The sequence below is a fragment of the Lycium barbarum genome, chromosome 2 (genome assembly GCF_019175385.1).
Source record: "Lycium barbarum isolate Lr01 chromosome 2, ASM1917538v2, whole genome shotgun sequence".
NCBI classification, from domain to species: domain Eukaryota; kingdom Viridiplantae; phylum Streptophyta; class Magnoliopsida; order Solanales; family Solanaceae; genus Lycium; species Lycium barbarum.
The window spans coordinates 123,649,070-123,666,561 of NC_083338.1; the positions used below are offsets into that span (position 1 = coordinate 123,649,070).

The 17,492-nt window shown below is 42.7% G+C and overlaps 1 non-coding gene across 1 annotated transcript; it reads left to right on the forward strand.

Annotated features, from left to right (window-relative positions):
• Positions 1-16,900: 16,900 nt before the first annotated feature.
• LOC132629501 (U6 spliceosomal RNA) lies at positions 16,901-17,003 on the forward strand. Its single transcript, XR_009578276.1, has one exon. It is a non-coding gene; the product is annotated as a U6 spliceosomal RNA (small nuclear RNA).
• Positions 17,004-17,492: the final 489 nt, after the last annotated feature.

Sequence of the window (17,492 nt, forward strand, 5' to 3'; positions counted from 1 at the left end):
TTTCTAAATCTTATGTTTGACGGTGGGAACGATATTAAATTATGTTTTGTCCCAAACTGTATTCTTTCTAAAACATTACTTCCTATTGAAGCTTGTGGTCTAAAATGGAGATTACCTAATACTGTCTGTTTGTAAATGTCTGGGGTGAGGCTTGAATGCCCTTTCCCTTGTCGGCAGTCTTTGTGATTGTTGGTCTCATGCTATCAATAATGAAACAATGTTATTAGTTAATAGTGATTTTTAACCTGCTTAACTGGTCTGCTAAGTTATTATTTTTTCCTTTAATATGGTCAAAAATCATATTATAAATTGATATATTATCTATAAAGTTTAGCCATCTTCTTCTTCTAACGAGTTGTTATAGTCTTTTCTGGGTTTATTTTGTCTAATCTACATACAACCTTGTTGATTTCCCAATGTTTTAAAGGTTTTTCTCCTGTTATTTCTATTTCATCTAGTATTTTTATTATATTATCTGATCTTTTTGATTTTTTGTTAATCCTATCCTTTCTATTCCTATTTTGAAATTATATAATTCTGTTTCTATATCTATCAAAGTATAGTCTTTTCCGAATAGATCTTCATTTTATAATACATCTTTTTCCTCATTTTCTTCTAGAATTAAATTCTTTGATTCTATTTTTCCTTTACAACATGTCTTATTTTCTTCACAACCTTTACAACAACTATCTTCTTTCTTTTGCAGGTTTATTTGGTCTGCAGTCTGAATTTTTTTATGCCTTATTCTAGTTTCGGCTCTAACAGTTTGTACTGGTGTATGAGTGATATTTTTTAAGAATATCACTCCATCTCTTGTAGTCATACAGCTACCATTATTATGTAACATGAACTCTAATCCTATGACAAAGTCTACATTTATATTTAAGTCTCTTACCCATATTTTATCCATTTTGTAGCTAGGCTTGTAAAATTCTGAGCATGTATTTACAAAACTAATATATGCTTTATGAATATAATGTCTATATATATTATGTGTTCCATCCATTTGCATGGCTGCAACTGGTTTTTCTAGGATTTTTATTAAGTTTGGTGGGACTACTCTTTTATTGATTATACACTTTGTACATCCCGAATCTACTAATGCTAGTGATTCTATTTTGTAGTCATCTATTTTTGTTCTTGCAAGTATCTTTATTGTTCCTAATTTTTTATCCTCATTACATACTAGTGCTTCATAATCTTTGACGCTCATTAATTTTTCTTGATTGTCTTCTGGTATTGTGTTAAGGGGTTTAATTATTGGTCTTGTGTCAAATGAAACTATTTCTTCAGTTTCTTCATGCTCTTCTATTTCTTTTCCTCTTTCTAATTTATGTAATTTTTTTTCTAATTCATTTATTCTTACTTCTAATGTCATAATCCTTAAATTAATAGTAGGATCATCTGTTTGTTTATGTTTTTCTTCTTTATTTACCTTTGTATTAAATTCTTTTTCTCTACACATAATGCATCCTTCTATATAACATTTCTTACATTTGACTCTTTTATCCTTACTAGGATACCATTTGCAAGAAAAACATGTTTTACTATCTAATCCTCTATTTCTTTCAAAATCATGATTACAATCTTCAGAACTATTTGCTAATGTGCTTGCTTGGATTGCTTCTAAATCTAATTTTTCTAATCCTATTTCATTTATTAGTTCTTCTTCTTCTGATGAATCTGATGAGTCTGTTTTAACTTTCTCTTCCACGTCTACACTTACTATAGAATATATACTTTCATTATCAGACATGTATCCATCTACATTTATTAAGGTTTCTTGACAATCTTCTATTAATTGAGAATTTCTTGTTTTATTGTTTATTCTTTTTGGGCATGTATTAGCTAAATTTTCTATACCCCCCTTATCATCAACAACACATACAAGCACCAAACACCAGGAAATCCATATTCCCCTTCCCTGTCATCAAATGCCTCAAATCCTTTTCCTAATCCAAACCTTTGTAATATAAACCTCTACTGTAAAATAGTATTAGTTTTTCAATAATCCTCCAAGTGTGAGAAGTAGTTTTTGGGGTTCCCCGAAAGGGAAACCTCTCTCCGTCTTTAAGTCATGTAAGTTTTTATAACTATGTTTCTGTATTATTCTCCCAGTTATGTACATTATTACAATGTTTATTGTAAATCTATGTTATATAAATCTATGTTTAAGTAATTTCTTGTTATTATGAATCTGGTACTCTTAGTATATGGCTATTCTCTTAATTTATAAACTCGATGGATTAACCTGTAAATTCCGAGGTATTGAGGAGCCATTAAAATGTCCAAAAATGATAAAGGATGAAATGTTGGGCATGGCCGGGGTGTGGTTAAAGAAGAGGATTATTAAGAACAGAGGTTAAGAGAAAAAGATGAACAGTGTAACAAGATTCATGATAAAAAAAAAAAAAAAAAAAAAAAAAGATAAACAGAAACTTAAAGATATAACTACATGATAAGAAGACATTCAGGAGTGAGGAAGTACCGAGTAGAATTATTTAAAAAAATTGATACAAACCACAGCATTCTTGCCATTAAGCACTTTACTTTGAAATTTTGAAAATATTTATATTCTAAGTTTCTTTTAAAATTTTCTATACCCCCCCCCCCCCCCCTCGTCTTTGGTATCATACATATATACACACACTCTTATTTAGGTAGGTTGTGTGATTTTTCCTAATTTAAAAAACATAAATTTTTACGCTCTGATTCACTTTGTCCAAGCTTATTATCAAACTAGCAATATATCGCGCGGGCCGAACATGTCTATTCACTTTAATTAGCCAGTCTTTAAGGTTTGTTTTTTGAAAATAACTTTTAATAATATTCTAATTGTTATTATATATAGCAATATCCACAAAATGTATTTTATGTACTATCACTTTAGTTATAATTAAAAAATTGAGTTTAAAAATTAAAAACATATGATGGAATTAAGTCTTTGAGATAGAAAGAGTTGGACTTTTTTCTCATTGTCATGACAATGAAAGTTATTCATCGATGTAAAAGAAAATTAGTAAGAATATGAGGGGAAATTAATATTTTGAATCTAAATTTTTTATTTTAAATTCTTTAATATCTTATATGTATACCGATAGGTTTGTTTACCCCGAATTCGGATAATCAATCAAATTTGTAAGTGGGTATAGGATATGTGTTTGGGTCTTAATGAATGTTAGGTAGAGAGAATATGCATATAAGAGTTCTTTGATAGAACGACTAGTGATGACAATTTACTATGAATATAAACGTTGATAAACAATGCGAAATACTTGATGGAAGAAACACAACATAAATGAAAACGAATAGCCTTGATCGGATCAGATATTGAGAGAGAGATTATATATATGAACTCTTCTATTACAAATGTTCTTGGAAAGTAAAAGGAGCCAACCCTTACAAAGGAGGGGGATATGCCCTATTTATAGTGTGACTTCCATGGGTTTCATCCAATATGAATTAATAAAATAATAATAAGGACAGCTCTGCACGGATGGTGTGATTAGACTGACGGCGCCGTCTGACACACGCATGGTGGGTAGTTGACCATGACAGGACGCTACTGGCACGTGGCTCGCGTGTAACGGCCACACGGACCAACGGCTACTCGGACCAATAGTTGTATGGACCAACGGCTATACGGACCAACGGCCACGAATGCTCGGGTCACCGGGCTTGGTCGTTCCAATGACGAAGAAGGCAGATCAGTCGGTCCCCTCGCTCCACCGGTTTGCCTCGCATCCGGTTTTTACCGTATACAGATAGCCCCACACTTCCCGGAACTCCGATCTATCGGAGTAACATGGAGTGGATAACTTCTGAAACCGGTGGCCCTGTCAGCTCGTCGTTACCTTCTTATTTTGGCGGGAACGGTTGCGTAACACCTCCTCTTTTATCGGCCACGTATCACACCCCGGGTGGTCTGCTTCTGCCAACTGTCCTTTACACGTTGCTTCGAGTCGCTTGGCATTAATGAGAGGAGCACGTGGCGCCCCTTGATTGGTCGCCCTCGGTAACCGTTCTTCTCTCATGCCTATATAAGACTCCTTAACCCTTCACTTTATCATTTTTACGCATTGCTCTTCTTCAACTTCACTCCATTTCTGCGTTTTCCCATCTGCACCACACGCAATTAACTCCATATTTGATTTGCTCGTTGATTCATTGCTTCTTGCTCGAGTGTTGTTGTTTCGTACTTTGTCACTCCTCGATCCACCAGTTCCTTCATTTTTCTTAAATTCCTTTCTCGAATCCTCTTTCCTTCATATTTCCGAGATGTCTGAAACCACTTCCCATGATTCTCCACCGGTGTCATCCCCGGGGGTCGAGCCCTCATCTCCGGCTAAGTTCGAGCCCATGGCTTCGGATATCATACCGGCTAAATTCAATTTTAACAAAGACCTCGAGGTCGAAAAGCCCTCCTCCGGTTCAGACAGGGGATTCGACGTGAGGCGGTACCCCTCATCTATTACCGAGGAAAGGCTCGATATAGTCCGGGCCGATTGTGGGTGGGACACTCTTCCAGTTCGGGTTTTCGCCCCCGGACCAGATAAATCTGTCACCGATCATCTTGAACTGTTTCTATACGTTTACACATATCCTTTCACCCTCAAACTCGACCCTTCGGTAGATCCGGTCATTTTCCACATGTGCCGGACTTTAGGTGTTACGTTGGCTCAGATCGGCCCAATTATTTGGAGGGTCGTGGCGTGTCTCCGGTTGTTGGCCAACGACGCCGGGAAGGAGTTCATACTGGCCCACCTGATACGCCTGTACTCCCTGAGGCTGTTCCGGGGTGGCGTAATGAAATTGGCCAAGCGCAGCCGGAACCCATTTTTCTCGAAAATGGATGAAGACAGAGACCGGGGATGGTTGGAGCGATACGTCTGGGTGAAGACCGAGGACATCATTCCGGCCGATTGCATGCCTTTCCCAGAGAAGTGGAATAACAAGCGTAAGTCCGGAACTTCAAACAATTGCTTTAGCACGCTTCGTCAAATTTTTATTCCGTTTTCTCACTATTACTTTCTTGCTTTCGTCAGCCAACGGATACGTCCCTCCGATCATTCGGAATCTGAGCGACTGGGTCACTGCGCTCCTCGACCAGCATCCTTATGACAACCGAACATGGGCCCACCTGTCACGTGGTCGATGGGTCGCCCAGAATCACGGTAGTCTTCTACTTCTATTCTACTGTATCCTTCTTTGTTCGTTCCGTCCTTCGACCTTCGCTAACGTCTTATCTTTTCAGGTTTGCCTAAGGGCTCGGTGGCCCCTCGATCGGAGTCGGGGACCGCTCTCTCAGCACCGGCGTCCGAGTTTGACACGGCGAGTTCTTCCCGTGTTCTAGCCGATGCTACAAATAGAAAACGGCCCTCCGAAAAGGGGCAGACGCCCAAAATGAAGAAAGAAAGAAGTGTTGCTCGGCCTTCAAGGGAAGAGACTGAGCCCGATATCATTGTTCGGAGGGTCGGCTTGGTTCCCTCCGTGGCTCTAATACCTGAGGAGGCGGTCTCCGTTCTACCCTTCCCTTCTATCGGTGAAGGTCTCTTGGTTCCTGCTCCATGTTCAGGTGCGGAAGAAATACTTTCCCCGGCTCCTCTTCGGTCAATTGACTTTGTCGACATTTCAGGTGAAACTTCTTCGAAAGATACTCCCCTGCAAAGGAAAAGGGGGCCCGGGGAAGCGGCCGCTGCTGAAGCCGATCAGAGAACCGCCCCGGTACCGGAGAGCGAAGCCCTAACAGATGCTCGACCGTCTCCCGAGCACGAGCCTGCTACTACTGCGGAGCCCCCGGCCTTTGCTGAAAATATTGAGGCTGCTCCAAGTTCATCTACCCCGGCTCCGCGGGTTGATGATTTTGATGATCTATTTTTGGGCACTCCCCCTCCTACCGGCGAGGCTGCGGGCTTTGGCCATCTCCCTATTCCTCGAGCCAAATGGCCGGCCAACCGGGCCTCCGAATCTGGTGCCAGGGATGTCTTGGTGACTATCGTCCCGGCCCCGAGCGTGGAGCCAAGGAGGACCAGATCGGTCGTAGTCACCGTCCCCGAGGACTGCAGCTTTCTATCGCGTCCGGTGGGCGTAGCGAGCTATTTGCGACCCCTTGTTTCCGAATCGGACAGGCGCAAAATGACTGGGGTCACTTGCCAGTGCCTTATTAACGAGGGTATGCATGCGGGCAACCGGGTAAGATTCTTAGCCAACCTTGTATAGTTTATCTGAGGATTTTGTCCTTACTTTGCCTAAATCTCTAACTTGTTTTTACCTGCAGAGTGTGGTGCTGGTGAACGAAGCCTTCATCCGTGCCCAACACGAGATGGACGACCTTCGAGGCCAACTGGATGCCTAGGGCCGAGAAACGGAGAAATACCAGCATCTTCGAGAGAGAAGGAGGAAGAGTTGAACCGGGCGGCCGTATTGGCCAACCTCCGTCCTGAGCTCGATGCGGCTAAAGACGAAAACCGCTGTTTGAGGAGTGAACTGGTCTCCATGACCGACTATAACCGGAGTCTTGAGGCTGACAAGATCGGCCTTAGCCGGGATAAAGCCCAGTTTTCCATGAGGCTAGATGAGCTTGAGACCACGGTTTCCCGCCTCCGGAAAGAACTGGACTCGGTGAAGGCTGATGCTATGGGCTTGGCCGAGAGGAACCGGCAGCTTGAGTCCGAGGCTGCTTTGTTCAACAAGCACGGGAGGGTGTTCGAGGAGAAAGCCGAGGAGCGGTCTCGGATATGTGAGGGCCTAAGGGCCGAGCTCGAGGGGGCGATTATTGCCAATGACAGCCTTAAGGCTGAGCTAGAGGTGGCCACCCGTACGAGAAGTGTCCTCGAGGAGAACCGGGTTGATCTGGAAGCCAAATTGGCCAAAGCTGAGGCCGATTTGGAAGAAATCTGGAAAAGTGTGGAGGCGGTCGAGGCTCATACAGCTATTGTCTCCGAGTATGAGAAGTGGAAGGCTCGGCGAATCACCCTCGAGCAAGTTGAGCACGGCTTTTCGGATCTTCCAGCCTTGATACTCGAAGCCAAAGGATGGAGGAGGAGGCCAACCGTGCTCTCGGGTCCGAGTCAGATGATTCCGAGCGGACCGAGTCCGACCACTCATCTTCCTTTAGCCATGCCGGATAGCATAGGGCTTGTGCTTCATCTTTTTCCTTTGCTTTTTGTAGGATTTTGGTTTTTGGTGTAAAGAGCATCCCTTGTATATATAAAGAACGTCTTCTTCTTATTTCTTCGTTTTGAATGTTTGCCATTATTTTTGTCTTGATCGTTGGTCCGTTTTAGGACAGGTCGACTCATAGTCGTTAATTCACCTTGCCCGTGGGACTTATCCGATGCTTCATAAGTTCAGATGTCTCCGAATTACGATAGGCATTTTCTTTAGGGTTGGTATATTTTCAACCTTGGCAAAGTTTTTGATGTAGCAGTCCCCGTTTTGGGGGAATTTGCCTAGCTTTGGCTTGGGTCATTATGACCTTGTCGCCTTTGTCGAATTTCGGGCACAATCCTCGATATAGAGTATGTGAGTGGGGCAGTTCCGGAATACGGCGGTTACCATCGGGGCGAAGTCCTTTTAACAAAAAGACACCCAAGATTTGTTATACCAGCTTTTGATAACTTTGCGTTTGCAAAATGTTTGTACATATGAGAATTTTAATTCCTTCTACCTTTGCTGTAGCAAATATACAACGGGACACGATTCGTTACGATCGTTTGGTCCTTACATCGAAGGCTATGGCTGGTGACCGGGCCTTAGTTTTGTCGTAGCAAATGCTAAACGGGACACGATTCATTACGATCGTTTGGTCCTTACATCGAAGGCTATGGCCGGTGACCGGGCCTTAGTTTTGTCGTAGCAAATGCTAAATGGGACACTATTCATTATGATCGTTTGGTCCTTACATCGAAGGCTATGGCCGGTGACCGGGCCTTAGTTTTGCCGTAGCAAATTTTGACTTTCTCCGTTTTCCCCGATCGGGGTTTCTTCCATTGAGGGCACAGTAATGTATTCCCCTAGCACTTATCCGAGCTGCTAGGTCGGGTGAGTGCTATTAAGTCCCCAATCGGAGGGAGTGGCCTCGAAATTCCGGGAGACGGTCCCTTATATTTGTCGAGTAACACGTTTTACTTGTTGTCTCATTAAAAACCTTGTCGGAAAACTCATTTTGGGACAAAACCGTACTAAGGAAAAGAGTGTAACACGTGCTTTCGGGCCTAAATTCTAGCTTTGTCCTGTTCTTGGTTTCCTGCAAAAGAGAAAGGTCAATAGGAGAACATGGGGGGGGGGGGGGGTCCATACCTTAGCAGTAATATCTTTTCAGATGAGTCACATTCCAGTTATTGCGCAACCGCTGCTCGTTGATGTGGCGTGATTTTACGCCACAATCGATGCTTTTTAACTATAAGTTTTACTTGTTTTTAAGCAAGTCTATGTCATTTTACGTAGTTTTTGTCATGTTTCAGGTAATACGAGGTCCCTAGAGCCTAAGTGTGGAAAACAAGCAAAAAAGTTGCAAAACTGGAAATAACTGGAAGTTCTGGAAAATACCGTGGAAAAATACTCTACGCGATCGCGCAGAGTATCCACGCGATCGCGCCCACGCGGGAATTGCACTCCACGCGTTCGCGCTGTAATGTAACGCGACCGCGCCCACGCGCGTTGTTAATGACACGCGATCGCGCAGGCTCGACACGCGATCGCGATTAAGGGAGCAGGGGAGCTGACGTCATCCACGCGATCGCGCAGACACATGGCGCGATCGCGTTGAAGGATTTTCGGAAATTTCGACCAGAACTCGAATTTTGACGATTTCTTCCATTCCAGTTCATATAAATAGAAAACTAGGGCAAAATATCAGATTATCTTTGGCAGCTCGCACAAGTTGGAGGCTAGGGTTCCTACAAAAATGTTCTCTCTTCTTTTTAATCCTTGTTGATGGAAATCTCTTGGTGACAATTAAGATTGATACTCTTGTTGTGCTTATTTATTCATTTGCATTGTTATTAATCAAGTAAGTTTTTGCTTTTTTAATTATTCTTGTTCTTGAATGTTTTCATTGGATTAGCTAACCTTTGAACTCGCCCATTTACTTTGTTTGAAACTCGGAAGAGGAAGAACGGAGTTGGGATAGAATAATTAACATGAATTTGGGGCGTTAACCCTCATCTAATGGAAGTTGACCTAGGAATAGGCAATACCACTTGTAGCCATATTCGGGTGTTCTTAATGCTCCTAATTGCTTGAGGGATCTTCAATTGGGTAGTCTAGTTAATCTTCGGAAGAAGTTAATTTAGAGTCATTATCCGAGGCTAAATAACATAAACTTGCTATTATTTACAATTCGTGAAATAGATTGGATCGTTACTTGAGAAGTAGTTTCCCTTCTTCCATTCTTGTTGCCATTGATCAATTTACTTGCTTTGTAGATTAGAATTTATATTTCCATATTTTATAAAAACCTTATCAAAAACAACCATTGATGCGTTCGGGCATAGCTATTGTTAGTGATAATTCCTAATCTGCTTAAATCACCTACATATTGTTCTCTGTGGGATTCGACCCCGACTCATAGTTGGGTAAATTATATTTGCATACGACCGTGCCCATTCTAATTAATAGGGTGGATTTGGACGTTATCAAAAATGGCGCCGCTGCCGGGGAACAATTGGTGTATTTTGGCTAATCTAGGAAATAAGCTAACTTGCTTTGATCCGAACCCGTAAATATTTGTGTAGTTGTTTTCTGTGTTTTATTTTATATATAAAAAAAAAATGGCATCTTTCCATGAAAACTTGTTTAGTCTGCAATTTGAAAATTCAACAAGGCAAAATGACATTCCTCACTTGAAAGCCAAGAAATGTAGAATGAACAATATTTTACTTGGCGTGATCAGATATTTACCACCCCCCACTGCTCGTGGTCACAAACTTGATTCCAAGTTAGGTGCCCAATTCAAAAGCTCCAAATGGCGAGAAAAGTGGTAAAGTTGGTATCCGTCGTGCCGCGACGTTAACTTAAGCGCTTGGTGGGAGGCAACCCATCGTTTTTAATTTTTTTTTTTTTAATCATTTTTGAAATTTGATTTTTTAGAATTGTTTAGTTTATGATTTGTGACTAATCTGCAAAATTTCACAATTTTTGGAATTGTTTTGAATAGGTTGAGTTTTCAGAACAGCCACAAATCAGTAGCTGCTGGTTTCTGTAATTTGTTAGACTGGTTTCTGTGCTTATTTTCTGAATCTGGAAAAATTTGGGCGAATTTTACTCTTCGCGATCGCGCAAAGAACCCACGCGATCGCGGTAAAAACAAAAAAAAAATAAAAAAATTACTCTGAGCGATCGCGACACATCACCACGCGATCGCGCAGAGGCGCGTTTTCAGTTTTCAAAACAGAGTAAAGAAAGGCAAAACGGTAGAAACCCAATGCATCGGCTTCGCTATTCTGCTCCCTCGGTATATGCTGCATGGTGCATTCTCTAAATTGATGAAGTACCACTTGGGTTTTCTCGAGGTACCTCTACATCCGTTCATCCTTGACCTCGAAGACGTCGTTCACCTGGTTTGCGACCAAGAGCGAATCGCATTTTGCTTCGATGACTTCGGCTCCCATACTTCGAGCTAACTCCAAACCTGCAATCATAGCATCATACTCGGCTTCATTGTTAGTCAATTTAGTAGTTCTACTGGACTGTCGAATGACATCCCCGGCTGGGGTTCTAAGGACGATCCCCAGCCCGGAACTTTTAAGGTTCGAGGCTCCATCCGTGTGTAGAGACCAAATGCCCGTGGTCTCTCCCGAGGTCAGCAAAAATTCCTTTTCGACCTCGGGGACCATAGCTGGGGCAAAGTCTGCCACGAAATCGGCCAAGATTTGGGATTTGATGGACGTTCGAGGTTTATACTCGATATCGTAACCGCTAATTTCTACAGCCCATTTTGTTAACCTAGCTGACAACTCTGGTTTATGCATGATGTTTTTCAAAGGGTAAGTGGTTACTACACATATGGGGTGGCTTTGAAAATAAGGTTTGAGCTTTCTGGAAGCGCTTACCAGTGCTAAGGCCAACTTTTCCAAATGGGGGTATCGGGTCACCGCATCCCCCAAAGTTCTACTCACGTAATAGACAGGGAATTGCGTACCTGATTCTTCTCGGACCAAAACGCCATTTACCGCCACTTTGGAGACAGCTAGATAGAGGAAGAGCGGCTCGTCGGCCTTCGGTGTGTGCAACAACGGAGGGCTAGACAAGTACCCCTTCAACTCTCGTAGAGCTTCTTGGCACTCCGGTGTCCAAACGAAGTCGTTCTTCTTCTTGAGCAGAGAGAAGAAACGGTGACTCTTGTCCGAGGGCCTCGATATGAAGCGACTCAGCGCCGCTATTCTTCCGGTGAGCTTTTGCACCCCTTTTATGTTGTTCACAACCTCGATGTCCTCGATGGCCTTGATCTTGTCCGGATTGATTTCAATTCCCCGGTTTGACACCATGAAACCCAGAAATTTACCGGACCTTACCCCGAAGGCACATTTCTCCGGGTTGAGCTTCATGTTGTATCTGCGGAGCACATCAAAAGTTTCCTGCAAATGCTTTAAATGGTCCTCTGTTTCCAGGGACTTAACGACCATATCGTCAACATAAACTTCCATCGTTTTCCCTATTTGTTCTTCGAACATTCCATTAACTAGGCATTGATAAGTTGCACTGGCATTTTTTAATCTGAAAGGCATGACATTATAACAGTAAGTCCCATAACGGGTGATAAAGGATGTTTTCTCTTGATCCTCCGGGTGCATCCGAATTTGGTTATACCCGGAGTAAGCATCGAGAAAACTTAACATTTCATGCCCGGCCGTCGCATCGATCATTCTATCGATGTGAGGTAATGGAAATGAATCCTTCGGGCATGCCTTGTTTAAATCCTTATAATCAACACACATTCGAAATTTATTACCTTTTTTGGGCACCACCACTACGTTGGCAAGCCAATCCGGGTATTTCACCTCCCGGATGGAACCTATTTTTAAAAGCTTTGTTACCTCGTCTTTTACGAAGGCGTGTTTTGGCTCCGCCATGGGCCTTCTTTTTTGCTTAACCGGGGGAAACTTCCCGTCCAAGCTGAGCTTGTGAGATGCCACCTCCGGTGATATACCTGTCATATCTATATGCGACCATGCAAAGCAATCGGCGTTAGCTCGAAGAAACTCAATTAATTTGCGCCTGAGCTCTGGGGTAAGCCCCGTGCCGAGGTATACCTTTTTGTCCGGTAAGTACTCGAACAGGATGACCTGCTCCAGCTCCTCTACGGTCGACTTGGTCGCGTCCGAGTTATCCGGCATGACAAAAGATCTGGGTACCCCGAAATCATCCTCTTCATGCACTGGATCTGGCCCGGTATTCTTTGATTGCTATTGGGGGAACTCCCCCCCCGATTATACCCTTTTCTTCCTGAGCTGGATCCTTGGGCCGGGGCACCGCCTCCTCTACTGCGAACATTTCCTTTGCTGCGGACTGCTCTCCTTGGATGGTATTCACCCCCTCCGGGGTGGGGAATTTCAACAACTGATGCAGCGTTGAAGGTACTGCCCTCATGCTATGTATCCAGGGTCTACCCAGTAATGCATTATACTTCATGTCCCCTTCGATCACGTAGAACAGAGTTTGTTGAATGGTGCCATCGACGTTTACGGGCAATGAGATCTCCCCTTTTGTGGTTTCGCTTGCCATGTTGAACCCGCTGAGCACCCGGGTTTCCGGTACGACCTGATCAAGCAGCCCCAGCTGTTCGACCACTCTCCACCGGATGATATTGGCCGAGCTACCTGGGTCAATCAAAATTCGTTTAACCTTAGTTTTAAAGATAAGTATAGAAATTACCAACGCATCATTGTGCGGTTGAAGGATGCCCTCTGCGTCCTCGTCACCGAAGGAAATGGAGCCCCCGGATAAGTGATCTCGGGTGCGTTTTTCCCAAACAATAGAAATCTTTGTCCGTTTCATTACTGGCCCCCGAGGGGCATCGACACCCCCAACTATCATGTTGATTGTATGCTGGGGTTCCACCGGCTCGGTCCTTCGATGCGCCTCCCTTTCCTTGTAATGACTTTTGGCCCGCTCGCTCAGCAGATCTCGGAGATGACCGTTCTTTAGTAGCCGGGCTACCTCTTCTCTCAACTGGCGACAGTCCTCGGTTTTATGACCATGGGTTCCGTGGTATTCACACACCATGCTCGGGTCCTGCTGGCCCGGGTCCGACCTTAGAGGTTTTGGCCATCTCACGTCCGGAACATGACCAATGGCCGAGACTAGGCCTGACGTGTTGACGTTGAAGTTGTATTATGATATCATCGGTAAGTCCTTGGTGCCAGCGGAGCTTCCGGCATCGCTCATGAACGAGAGACCCCGACTGTTCGATGGGCGCTCAGTCCGCTTGTTTCCCCGTCCGGAGAAGTGCCTCGGGCTATCCCTAGATTTCTCCGTCCTAAGATTTAGCTTCTCAGAATGCGAATATGGCCGATATATTTCCTTCGACGATTCGGTCTTCATTTCATTCCCCTTTTTTGGTCTTTCAAAATTCCTGCTCGTACTAACCGACCCCGGGGGAAACTCAAATTGATCATCTTCCACTCGTATCTGTTGTGGACATCAGCCCATGTCACAGCCTCGTACTCTAGCAGGTTCTCTTTTAACTTGAACGAAGCCGTCGAGCTTCGAACATTGAGCCCCTTCGTGAAGGCCTGTGCGGCCCACTCTTCGGGGACCGGAGGGAGCTCCATTCGTTCTCTTTGGAACCGGTTCACAAACTCTCAGAGCAACTCGTCGTCCCTTTGGGCTATGCGGAAAATGTCCGCCTTTCGGGCCTGTACCTTTCTGGCACCGGCATGAGCTTTCACGAAGGCATCGGCGAGCATTTCGAAGGAAGTGATCGAATTCTCGGGCAGATGATCGTACCATGTCAACGCTCCCTTCGAAAGAGTCTCCCCAAATTTCTTCAATAACACTGACTCGATTTCATCTTCCTCCATGTCATTGCCTTTTACGGCACAAGTATATGAGGTCACGTGCTCGTGTGGGTCCGTTGTGCCGTCATATTTCTGTATGTTCGGCATTCTGAACCTTTTTGGGATCAGTTTCGGAGCCGCGCTCGGAGGAAAAGGCCTTTGGATGTACCTTTTCGAGTTTGGCCCCTTCAACAATGGCAGAGCTCCCGAGATCTGGTCCACTCGGGAATTGTATGTCTCGACCCTTTTTTCGGTCGAGTCTACCCGTTTCACCAAAGTCTCGAGCATCTTCAGAACCTCGGTCGAAGAACCAGCTCCGGAGCCGTTGCTCTCGACCACTCGTGCCTCATCCCTTCTAGTTTCGGCAGTACCCTTTGTCCTCTCTGGCTCTGTTCCCTCTTTTCCGCTTTGCAACCGGGCGATCGCGAGTCCTTGCTCGGCTATTGCCGCTCTTTGTTCCTGCAGCATTTCGAAAATTAGATGTAAGTTAACATTGTCACCCGGTGTGTCTGGTTCTTTTCGGCCCTGGTTTCGGGACAAAGTAACAGAATTGTGAGTATTTAGAGGGTCAGTGGCCGGTAGGGCGGCATTCTCCTGCTCCACGGTATTTTGCCGGTTGAGGCCCTCCCTCGAATCAACGGGGTTCGGATCAGCGGGGTTCGGCAATGCCCGTGGTTCGCTGTCTTCATTTTCTGCCACAATCTCGGCGTTGTTGACGTGACCAGATTGTTCGATGCCAGCCATTCGGTCCGTTTTTGTGGGAACGGACGGGGGATGCTTTTGATTTTGATGAATATGACAGGAATCAAGATCAAAAAACCACTATTATCCTAGCCCCACGGTGGGCGCCAAACTGTTTACCCCGAATTTGGATAATCAATCAAATTTGTAAGTGGGTATAGGATATGTGTTTGGGTCTTGATGAATGTTAGGTAGAGAGAATATGCATATAAGAGTTCTTTGATAGAACGGCTAGTGATGATAATTTACTATGAATATAAACGTTGATAAACAATGCGAAATACTTGATGGAAGAAACACAACATAAATGAAAACGAATAGCCTTGATCGGATCAGATATTGAGAGAGAGATTATATATATGAACTCTTCTATTACAAATGTTCTTGGAAAGTAAAAGGAGCCAACCCTTACAAAGGAGGGGGATATGCCCTATTTATAGTGTGACTTCCATGGGTTTCATCCAATATGAATTAATAAAATAATAATAATAATAATAATAATAATAATAATAAGGACAGCTCTGCACGGATTTGGTGAGATTAGACTGACGGCGCCGTCTGACACACGCATGGTGGGTAGTTGACCATGATAGGACGCTACTGGCACGTGACTCGTGTGTAACGGCCACACGGACCAACGGCTACTTGGACCAACAGTTGTACGGACCAACAGCTGTAGTTGATTAAACTGTACAATTTATATAGCTGCTGGTACAAATTTGTATTGCTATGTTAGTCCTCTCTTCACATTAATATATAATATATAAAATATAAAATAATATAATATAATATAATATAAATAGATGGGTACAACATGCAATGCTCTATGTACAATTTGTTAATGCGGTGTTGGTCTTCCTTTGGCACTTATATATAATAGAAAAGAAGAAGAAGAAAAATATAGAATAGAAAAATAAACATATATTTTTAGTAATGTAGCCAAGTAATATTGGACGAAAGGAGTACTTCATTTTTATTAATTGTTAAAGAACGTGAAAAGTCGAATATAGTAATGTGGCCAAGTAATATGGGACGAAGAGTGTACTTCATTTATTAATTCTTAAAAAACCTGAAAAATCAAGTAACGTGGTCAAGAAATATAGGACGCAAGGAGTACTTCATTTATTAATTCTTGAATAACGTGAAAAGTCAAAAGTGAACAAGTAAAAGTGTATGGAGGAAATAAATATGTGTCGGATAATTAAAATTGAAGTGCATACATGTATACATGAGAAGAAAATAAATATTCAGTAAGAACGTGAAAAGTCAAAAGTGAACAAGTAAAAGTGCACAGAGGAAATAAATATGTATCGTAGAATTAAAATTGAAGTGCACGCGTGTATACACGAGAAGAGAATAAATATTCAGTACTATGACATATATCCACATGAGATTTGTTAATTCTTAAAGAACGTGAAAAGTTTCTTAAAGAACGTGAAAAGTCAAAAGTGAACAAGTAAAAGTACATGGAGGAAATAAATTTGTGTAGGAGAATTAAAATTGAATTGTGTACGTCTATACATGAGAAGAAAATAAATATTCAGCAAGAGCGTGAAAAGTAAAATATGAACAAGTAAAAGTGCACAGAGGAAATAAATGTGTCGGAGAATTAAAATTGAAGTGCATACGTCTATACATGAGAAGGGAATAAATATTAAGCACCGTGACATATGTCCACGTGGGCTAAAAAAAATAGTTGGATAGAGTGTACAAGTTATATAACTTATGGTACAAACATTCATTGTGTGTACAATTTGTAAAGTTGCCGGTACAAGTTGAAGCAGTTGTGTTCGTACCCCCCTTTCTACGTGGGATATAAAAATATTTGAATAAAATGTACAAGTTATATAGCTTATGGTACAAGCATTCATTGCGTGTACAATTTGTGAAGCTCATGATACTAGCTGGAGGAGCGGTGTTCATCCCTCCTCCACGCTTATATATAATAGAAATATATATATATATATATTAGAAAAAAGGGCCATATTTTTAGTCCAAGCTTATTATCAAAGAGGGCCATATTTTTCAATCCTTAGCCAAAAGAGCCCATATCGTATATTTTGGCCCATAGTGTATATATATTTTAAAACTTTAAACCACAATGAACTAGTAGATTTTTCAGTGTAAACAATACTTTCTTATTGTTAACTAAGAAAATGCGTCCCTTCGAGATCATCTGATAAAATTGAAACAATACAGACAACAATAGCATGCCCCTGCGCAAGGATGACACACACAAATCAAAAAATGGAAAGGATGTGGTGTAGCGGATGAGATTGTTCCTCCTTTAATCAGATGTCTCTGGGTATAGAATTTTTTTTGGTAGGGAGCGCTAATTCCTCCCCCCCCCCCCCCCCTCTCCCCTCTCGAACAGAGCCCTATGCGTCGCGAAGCTGGATATAATCAGACTCCAATGCGGATACCGAACACCGGATGGAAAAAAAAATATGCAAACATTAATGGCCTAATGGACTTCAACCCCACCACAACGAACAAGAAGAGTTCCATCATGGCAAGTTATATTCTGTCCAAGCTACCATTAAAGGCCTCATAGACTCATTCGAACATACAATAGCTAATGGAAGAGATATGAAAATCGTCGGTTTTGGAAAATTAATTTTGGAGAAAATTTGTATTCGGACCTGAAATCGTGGTTAAGGTATTGATTTTATAAGATTTGGGTGGTAAAAATTAGATCATAAAGGCAGGGCGGGCTAGACCATCAAGCCACTAAAACGAAGGCTCGGGACC